We start from the raw sequence: 9,671 nt of genomic DNA on the forward strand, positions 1-9,671 counted from the left end.
TCTGTTTTCTTGTTGCTGATAAGACATACCCAAGACTGGGCAATTTACAAAAGAAAGAGGTTTAATGGACTTACAGTTCTACATGGCTGGGGAAGCCTCATAATCATGGCAGAAGGCAAGGAGGAGCAAGTCACGTCTTACATGGATGGCAGCAGACAAATAGTTTGTGCAGGGGAACTCCTCTTTTTAAAACCATCAGATCTGGTGAGACTTATTCACTATCACAAGAATAGCACACAAAAGTCCTGTCCCCATGATTTAATTACCTTCTGCTGGGCCCCTCCTACAACATGTGGGAATTCAAGATGAGGTTTGGGTGGAGGTACAGCAAAACCATATCAATAATCCAAAAACACTATTTTAATAGAAGTTATGTCTCAAATGCATACTTACACCCCCCAAGTTATTTGTTGTTTATCTGAAATTTAAATTTAATTGGGCATCCTCTATTTTATCTGCCAACTCTGCCCATTGGACTCCTGACCTGTGAGTAGCAAGACAGCAGGAGGAGGGACCAAGTGGAGTCCTCTAAAATATGGGGCTTGGGCAGGGCCCTCCGTTCTTTGTGCTGAGGTTGTCCTAGCTGCATGTTTCAATATCCTGAAATTGCAGGAGGGTCCTGGCTTCTAGGGGTCCTGGAAACAAGGTCCTTGCCAGGAGCTAGCTCCGCTCAGTAGGAGGCCAGGTAGGTTTGACAATTATCTTTGCCATTGAAGCCTCTGGAATGCAGGTGTGTTGAGTAAAGGCTAGGGAGGCAACAGATGGTTTGGGGAGGTGGGATGGGGACAGGAAAGTGAGCTTGCAGCCACTGCCTCCATCTTGGTCCTTCCAAGAAGGTTAGAGAAGGTCAGGGGGATGGGGAAAGGTTTTAGGGAGAGACAGGAGGGACACAGTGACAAATCCCTGCACTGTGGGGTGAAACACACTGTGGGTGTGCAGCCTACTTTCTTGGCTGCATTGTCCCTTTCACATCAACATAGTTAGCATCCACGGCCAGATCGTGAAGGAAGCCAAGCAGGATCTGATGGAAGCCGGGCAGATGGCCTATTGAGGCACAGAGGGTGGGTTTCTTGCAGGCTTGGTGTTGGTGCCTATAGCCCTGGGCTTGGGCTCATGCAGCTGAGTGGTCTCTCAGGGCAGCGAGGGGGGCTATCACTGGAAAGGGAAGAGCTGGCCAGGGAAGAGGTGGTAGATATGGTGGAAAGATCAAGGTGAATGTTTGGAAATGACTTCTGGAAAGCTTTTGTGGAGAACTCACTGACCTGCTTTAGAATTGGGGTCCCAGTCTATCCTAGTGGCTTGGAAAGGGGCCTCCTGGAAGACAGGGAAGCCGCTGTTCTCAGGGCAATGGTGGATGTTCTCGTATACACTCCCAGGTGGGCCTGGACCATGCCCTCCATGTAGCTAAGCCTCAGCTTCCTCACCTGGTGAATCGTGATAATCTGGGGGGTTTATTGTGAAAATCAAATGATGCATAAAAGCAACTTGCAAGGGGAAAGTGTACTTGGAAAGTACAAGATAGGATTGATTGTTTGTGTGTATGGAGCCCTTCCTTGGGGCCAGACCCTGTGTCAGTCTGCAGGAAATTGGGATGATTCCCATGGAGCCCAGGTCTGGTGGGGAAGACAGGTTTGTGACCAGGTCACAAAGGTATGAGCAGGGGGCCCCAGGGGGATCTGAGGAATGAAGTGGTCCCTTCCTCCCTGAGCTCATTCCTGACAGCCCTATTCTGTGGGAGTCTGTTCCTTGGGAGGTGAGGAAGGGGTTACCCAGGAGGTGTTGCTGGATGGAGCCCTCAAATGTGGGGCAATGTCACCAGACAGGAAGAAGATTTCAGTCTGGCAGGCAGGAAGGGAGGCCAGGGGCCGGCAAGAGCCTGGGGCTGGGGGGCTGCCAGGTAAGAGCGGAGGCCTCACAAAAGTGCCTTGGCCTCCAGGAGCTTGAACTGTGTCCTCTGGGCAGAGAGGAAGCACGCAGGCGACAGCATCTGGGTGGCAGCTTGAAAATATCGCTCTGGTTTCCACTGGAGTCAAGGTTTACAGATGTAAGGTGGGAAGGAGGCTGGGAATCTAGAGGGTGGAGGTTTCTGCTATGGTCCAGATTAGCTAACAAGGGTCTGATTGGGTGGAGGTGGGGGTGTGGGTGTGGGTATGGAGAGGAAGAGACATCCTGTAATATTAGAATTGGAATCTGCAGGGCTCAGTACCATCCTTACTAAACCCCTCTCAGGATCCTGGGCCCTCTGAGCCCCTTCCTCCCTGAGCTCATTCCTGACAGCCCTAGTCTGTGGGAGTCTTCGCTCCTCTGAACACTGATAACCTCTGCTTCCCACACCACTGACTTTAGAGTCTAGTGGCGTGCTTTTTAAAACATTTATTTATTTTTAATTGTTTCCAGGTCCCAGTTGTTTTCTTGAATGTCACAGAAATGTTGGTGAAATTATTTTCTAGGGCAGAGATAGCTTGTTTTCTTACTTGCTTTCTCTCCCTCTCTCTCTCCCTCCCCCCAGCCTGCCCTCCCCCTTCACTCTCTCTCCCTTTCCTTCCTTCCTTTCCTTCTGTTCTCTCCCTCCCTCCCTCCCTTCCTCTTTCTCTCTTATACTTGCTACCTTGCATCTATTATGCCATTGCACCGTTCCAGTTTTTGGCAATTATGAACAATGCTGCTTATAAATATTTCTATAATTGTATTTTGATGAACATATGGATATATTTCTCGGGCACTTAGCTAGGAGTAGAATTGCTGGGTCACGAGGTTCACATATGTTTGACATCAGTTGGTTCTACCAAGCAGTTTTCCAAAGTGATTGTATTGATTTTTGTTCTTGTCAGCAATCTATGAAAGTTGCAATTGCTCCATACCCTTGTCAATACTTAGTATTGTCAGCTTTAAAATTTTTAGCTATTCTGGTGTTGGCATAGTAGTATTTCATTGTGGTTTTAATTTGTGTTACTCTGGTGACTGAAGGGGTTGACCCCTTTTTCCTATATTTGTTGGCTATCTTGGTATCCTCTTTTGCAAGGTGCCTGTTCAAGTGTCTCATTCATTTTCTTAATGGGATTAGGAATATTATTTTAACTTTCTGGAAACAAGCCCTTTGTCTCTTTTGGGTGTAGTAAACATCATCTGCTCAGTGGCCTTCTCTTTTCTTTCTTCTCTTTTGCTTCATGACATCACTTTCTTAATGATGTCTTTTGATCATGAGAAGTTTCTCATTTTAATACAGTTCAGTTAATCTATCTTTTCCTCCACGGTTGAAGCATTTACTGAGAAGTTTTAAAAATCTTCCTACACCAAGGCTATGAAAGTATTTTCTTGCATTTATATTGTAGGAGCTTTATTGTTCTGCCTTTCATATTTAAATCTACAATTCACCTGTAACTGGTTTTTATGTATGGTGTGAGGTAGGGTCAACTTTCACTTTTTTTTTTTTCACATGGATATCCAATTTACCCAACTCCAGATACTGAAAAGACAATGCTTTTTCCACTCTCTGTAGTGCACCTTTTGTTATCCATCAACTGTACCTATATGCCTGTTTCTAGAATTTTTATTCTGTTCCACTGGTCTATTTGTTTATCTGTGCACCAATAATACAATGACTCAGCTATTGTAGCTTGGTAAATTTTGATATCTGATAGAAAAACTTCTCCTAAATTTGCCCATACTGTACTTATCACACTTTAATGCAATTCCCTGTTTACTGGTGTGAAAAATGAGAGTCAACATTTACTTGCCAAGATTTAAATGTGCAAAAATTCTAACTTTACAAATTTTCTGTAACTGATCTTATTTTACTTTAAAGCCCTTCATTCCTACTGTCAGTCTATTGCTGTCTTTGGATTTGTTGTTGTTGCTATCCCATATTCTCCATTAGTAGTTTGTTAATTACACATTATTCTATTTTGATTGGTTTTCTTGGAGATAAAAACATACATCCATTAGTCTAATATAAATTGGTACTTTCACCATGTCCAGGCAATACAATGATCTTAGAACACTTTAATTTCATTTATTCTGTTTTTGTGTATTGTGATACATTTTAATGTATATTTTAAAGCACATTAGAAAGTGTTATTGCCATTATTTTATATCGCCAATATTCATTTAGATTTACCTACATATGTAATTTTTCTGGGTCTCCATACTTCTTGCATGTCTGTGATTCTGTGATCATTTTTATCTTCCTTTAGCATTTCCTAATGTGGTTCTACTGGTGACATATTATCTCTGATTTTAATGTTTGAATGATGAATTAATCTCAGATTCATTTTTGAAAGGTATTTTACTGAGTATAGAATTCTAAGTTGGTCGTTATATTCTTACAGCACTGTGAAGATACTAGTCTGTTGACTTCTGGCTGCTTTATTTCTGTGAAGTCAGCTGTCTGTCTTATGGTTGCTTCATTTAAGACATGTCTTTTTTCTCTAGATGTTTTTAGGATTTTATCTTTGTCTTTGGTTGTCAGCAGTTTTGGTCTATCATGCCTAGGGGAGTGTGTGTGTGTGTGTGTATTTATCCTTCTTGGGGGGTACCCAGAGCTTCTAGAATCTATAACTTGATTTCTTTAATTAGTTTTGGACGATTCCCAATGTTTATCCTTTACAATCTACTTCTGACCTATTCTCTTTCTCTTCTCATGCCGGTATACCAGTTACATATATAATAGACCTTTTTGTCACATATATTTTTTTCTCTTCTGCTCTTTTCTTCATTTTCTTTCCTTTTGATTCTGTCTTTCAGTTGGAAATTTTCTTCCATCTTCCAGTTTACTACATCTTCTTTTCAACTGAATGTAATTTGTTTTTAAACGCAGCTGTCAAATTAACTTCATATATTTTGGTTTTAGTTACAAATTTAACATTTAGCTCTTTTTTTATATAGTTTCTGGTTTCCGCCAGAATTCTTTATCTTATTACTAATTTTCAGATTTGGATAATCTGTAAACTTCTTTTTAAATTTTTTATTTTTAAAAGATATTTTATTGTATATATTTGAGCTTTGTAACATGTTATCGCATACATATAGATAGTAAAATGATTATAGTGAAGCAGATTAACTTATCTGTCATAGTTACTGTGAGTTCATTTCTATTGTCTATTTTTTCTCTTGGCTTTTGTTTGGATCTTATCTTTTGGCAAGCCTTGTTGGTTTTTCTGGATGTCATATATGAAAAACAGAAATAAATGTGAAATTCTGAACAATGCTATCTTCCTTCAGAGAGGATTTGCTTTTACTTCCTGCCAGCCTAAGGCTAAGAGAAATTTACCCTAATTCATTCAGGAGTCAGTACGACTTTAGTCATCATGAGTACTGGCCTATTTTCTGTTCACTCATACCACTAGGGTGTAGCCATTTTGTATTTAAACCAAAAGCCTGGGTTTTGAAATCAAGGCCTATCTTTTTTTTTTTTTTTTTCCTCCAAGACACAGTCTCACTCTATTACCCAGGCTGGAGTGCAGTGGCATAGTCTTGGCTCATTGCAACCTCTGCTTCCCACGTTCAAGCGATTCTCCTGCCTCAGCCTCCCAAGTAGCTGAGACTGTAGGCACACACCACCATGCCCACCTGATTTTTGTATTGTTAGTAGAGACGGGGTTTTACCATGTTGGCCAGGCTGGTCTCGAACTCCTGGCCTCAAGTGATCTACCTGCCTTGGCTTCCTGAAGTGCTGGAATTACAGGTGTGAGCCATTGCACCCAGCCAAGAGCTATCCTTTTAAATTGTCTCTAAACTTCACTTGTATGTCCTGAGCCTCTTGAGACTGTGAGATGCTCTGCTCAGTTACTCAGTCTCTTGGCAAATTACTTAGGGGAATTTGGTCCCAAATTCCTGGCTCCCCTTCTGATGCATCAGTCAAGGGGAAAAGTGGTTCCACATTTCTGGCTCACCTTTCATGGCTTACTTCTGGATCATTCCCCACAAATTCTTGCTTCCTCAATTGCTTTATGATGCCTTTGAGCAGTTATGTTTTTTGTAAATATATTTTTCCAGAATTTCCAAATGATTTCAATGGAAGAGTTGGTCCAAGATATTCTTGCTAGGAATTCTGTTTCTGGACTTGGTCGGTAAGTGGTCCTGAGAGGAGACACTGGGGTCACTCTCCAGGCTCACACACCCCAGATCTACTGTCTTCTCCTTGTCCAGCCGCACTCCTCAGCATCCCCATTTCCATGGCACTGTCAGGGCTTCTGGGAAGCTGCCTCACTTCATAAATCAAGGTACAACATTGTGTCTGGTAATGGAAATTTAATTTATCTTCAGGCAAAACTTGGAACCAGACACATATCTACTGAGGCCCCTCAAGTGTTCACTTCAAAGGCACTTTTCATCAGATGGCACTCTCACCCTCATTTCTCCTTCTTACCACCCCTCCAGTAGGAATTTGAGTGTGGAGAGGATGGGCACCCCAGAGAAACCCAATATTTGGACATTCCTAGCCAGATTCTATTCTGTATATGGACATAAACTGGACATGTATACAGACAGATAATCTATCCAACATGCAGAATAAAGTGAAAAATGAAGTGTGAACTGAAAGAAGGCCCACAGACTTGCTCTGTGTCTGCAATTAAGGCAAAAATCCATGAAAAAGAAAGCTTACCCAGAGCACTGCATGAGCAAACTCCAAGCCTCAGTGATAACGATGAAGGTGTGTGAGTGCATGTCCGCATGCATGCATGTGTGTGTGTAAGAGAAAAGAATATTTAGCAAGCTCACCCGTACAGGAAAGACAAAAGTGGAAACAAATCTGGGTGTTGTTTGGTAATATGGCTTGAATGGCCTTTCCAGTGGGTTATTTTGGTCCTGGAGTGGAGTCATTCTCAACAATGTTTACATCAAGCAACCTTGGGTCCTGAACATCCTGCCTACTGGGCGACTTCAATCCCGGAAAGAGATGAGGACGGCCTTTGATTGGGAAATTAGCTTCTTTCAAATGCTCCTTGGAGCAGAAGCATGGAATCTTGCAGTGTGAGAGTGGAAGGAAATCTTGGAGATCGGCTTGTCCACCACCTCATTTTCCAGATCACGAAGTGCAGGCTTGGAGAGTGGAGGGAACTTTCGAGATTGCACAGAGGATCAGTGGCCGAGGAAGTCTTGAAAACCAGCCTCCTAATTTCTGACTTCCTCAGTCTAACCTTAGTAATGATAAAAAGGGATTGAAAATAATGGATGATGAAGGGAATTTTCAAAATCCCCAAATCATAATCAGTTTGAAATATGAAACTTTAACCAATGGTTAGATCCTGTAATTGGCATGAGAAGCCGTAATAATGTCTCTTGCTCATACAAACAGATGGGAGTAATGGGATGTGACCATTGTTCTCAGGTAAAGCACACCATATACTCCAAACTGTATCCTCTGTATACCCTGAGCGGTATACTCGGCCGGTGTCACTTTTGGGTTATTCTGCATTCACTCACACTTCTGTTTGTGAAGACACACCCATTAAGTACTAGTGTGAGGCAGAAGCTACGAGGGTCGGGAACATCCTTTTCTAGTCTCTTGGCAGCTAAAGTTGGGGGCCCTGTGTCTCGGCCTTGGCCATTAGGATGTTCATATCTGGGGCTTTGCATCTGGAGAGAGTGGTGCAGATGACACAATAGCCATGAAGTGACAGCTTCTAGTGCTGCTGGTGGTGGGGACAGGGGCAGCTTCCTAGCAAGGCTATTCTTGGGGCATGACCTTGACCCATTTTCATTGATGTCCTGCCTTTTTTTTTTTTTTTTTTTTTTTTTTTGACACAGTGTCTCATTCTGTTGTCTAGGCTGGAGTGCAGTGCCACAATCTTGGCTCACTGCAGCCTCGAACTCCCAGGCTCAAGCAGTCCTCCCACCTCAACCTCCCAAGTAGCTGGGATGATTATGGGTGCATGCTAATTTTTAACTTTTTGGTAGAGATGGTGTCTCACTATATTGTCAGGCTGATCTTGAACTATTGGGATCCAGTGATCCTCCTGCCTCAGCCTCCCAAAATGCTGGGATTACAGGCATGAGCCACTGTGCCCGGCCAGTCCTGCCTCTTTCCTGCCTGCTTCCTGAGGCTAGCTCTCCAACTTCCTGCCAGTCTTTTGAGCTGCAGTATCCTTTAAAGAAATCCCCTTTCTGCTTAAGAGCTGATCCCTCCTCACTTGGATACAAGAGCCTTGGTGGAGGCATTGGAAGAATGAATACTCTCTACAAGTCTGCATGTAGTGCTTTTGCTGGGCTCTCTTTGTTACATATGGCTCACTATCAAGATTAGAGAGATGCTTGCCTTTGATGCCCAAATCACATAAAGTTGGAGACTATAATTACATTTCCCTGGGACCTACAGCCTTGCTCCAGGGAAAGGAATTTTAAAGGTCAGAGTGTCTCAATGTCCAGCTGGTTACCCAGTGGAGCCTGCCTTAACATGTCTGTAGGGTACAAGCATCTCTTCTGTAGGTCCCCATTCAAGGAGGGACCAGTGCTGGGGCCCAGGGCTGGTCATACAATTGACGAGACCCACCTTCAAGTAGGAGGATATTTAGTGCAGCTCCCAGTGGCACAGGGAGGGGCTTGACTATCCTCCCCCATGTAATTGACATCAGGACCCAGGTTGGTTTATGGGGATTCCACAGGTATTGTAGGAAATCAGCCTGAGGGGACAGTGTAGGGCTGGGGGACCCAATGGGGAGGGAACAAACCAGTGTTTGGACACCTGCCCCCTCAGAGGCCCTGCCTGCCTGCAGGTATGACCTTGTCCTCCTGAATACCTCTTCTCTGCTGGCCCTCAGAGCAGCCTGTGTGTACAAGGACCTGGTGAAGAGTGGAAGGAGACCCCACCTCCGTCCCTGCTGCACCTGCCTGAGCCCGCTCCAGGCCTGAGCTGCCCTAAGGAGCACAGAGTAGGAATGCAGTGATGGGGGAAGATGGAAGATTGGATATTAGACTGGGCCAAGCTATTTAAGTAACTGAAAGTGAAGCTTTTCTTATATCTGCATGTGACTTTAAAAGGTATGGAATTGTCTAGAAGCATAGAGACCTGGAGAAGGGAGATCCAGCAGAGTGGGGTGAAGGGAAGTGGTGGGAAAATGAGGACACTTCTTGCTGGCACCCTACAGAGGCCAGCTCCTTTACTCACAGGAAATCAAAATGCAAATGCAGCCTCCAGCCCACCCCACCTCCAGCCAGACTTCCACGCTTCACACCTTTCCTAGATAGAACTCTCAGAACCTCTGTGGCGTGGGTCCAGTGTCAGTCCTTCACTAACACTTGCAGGGCCTGGGCAAGAATACCAGAGGTCACATATCACATGTCTAAATATTTAAACATACAAGCCAAGATAACAAGCTGTTCATTGAACTGTGTTCTATTCTTCTACCTTGGCAAGCAGACCTTCACAAAGACCTGGAAAGCCAGGTTCTAGTTCGTCTTCAGGGTCCTCGAAATTCTGCACCAGAAAGTAATCAGGTGGTGGTTGGTGGTGGGGAAGCGGCGCCAGCCTACAACCCTAACCCTTAGCCTGCAGCCACCCTCTTCTGTCCCCACCCTTGGCTTCGGTTCTGTACATCCTGAGGAAACAGCCACCCCTGGCTCTGCTTCAGCTAGGGTTGAAGGCTCCAGCAGCAGTCTGCCCTCAGGAGCAGGAGCTGAGGAAGGGGGCCCTACAGGTGCACTGGAAGCAGGCTCCCTCTTCCCCCCCCCCC

This window comes from Sapajus apella, unplaced genomic scaffold, assembly GCF_009761245.1.
Source record: "Sapajus apella isolate SASKATOON/1434 unplaced genomic scaffold, GSC_monkey_1.0 scaffold109, whole genome shotgun sequence".
NCBI lineage: Eukaryota > Metazoa > Chordata > Mammalia > Primates > Cebidae > Sapajus > Sapajus apella.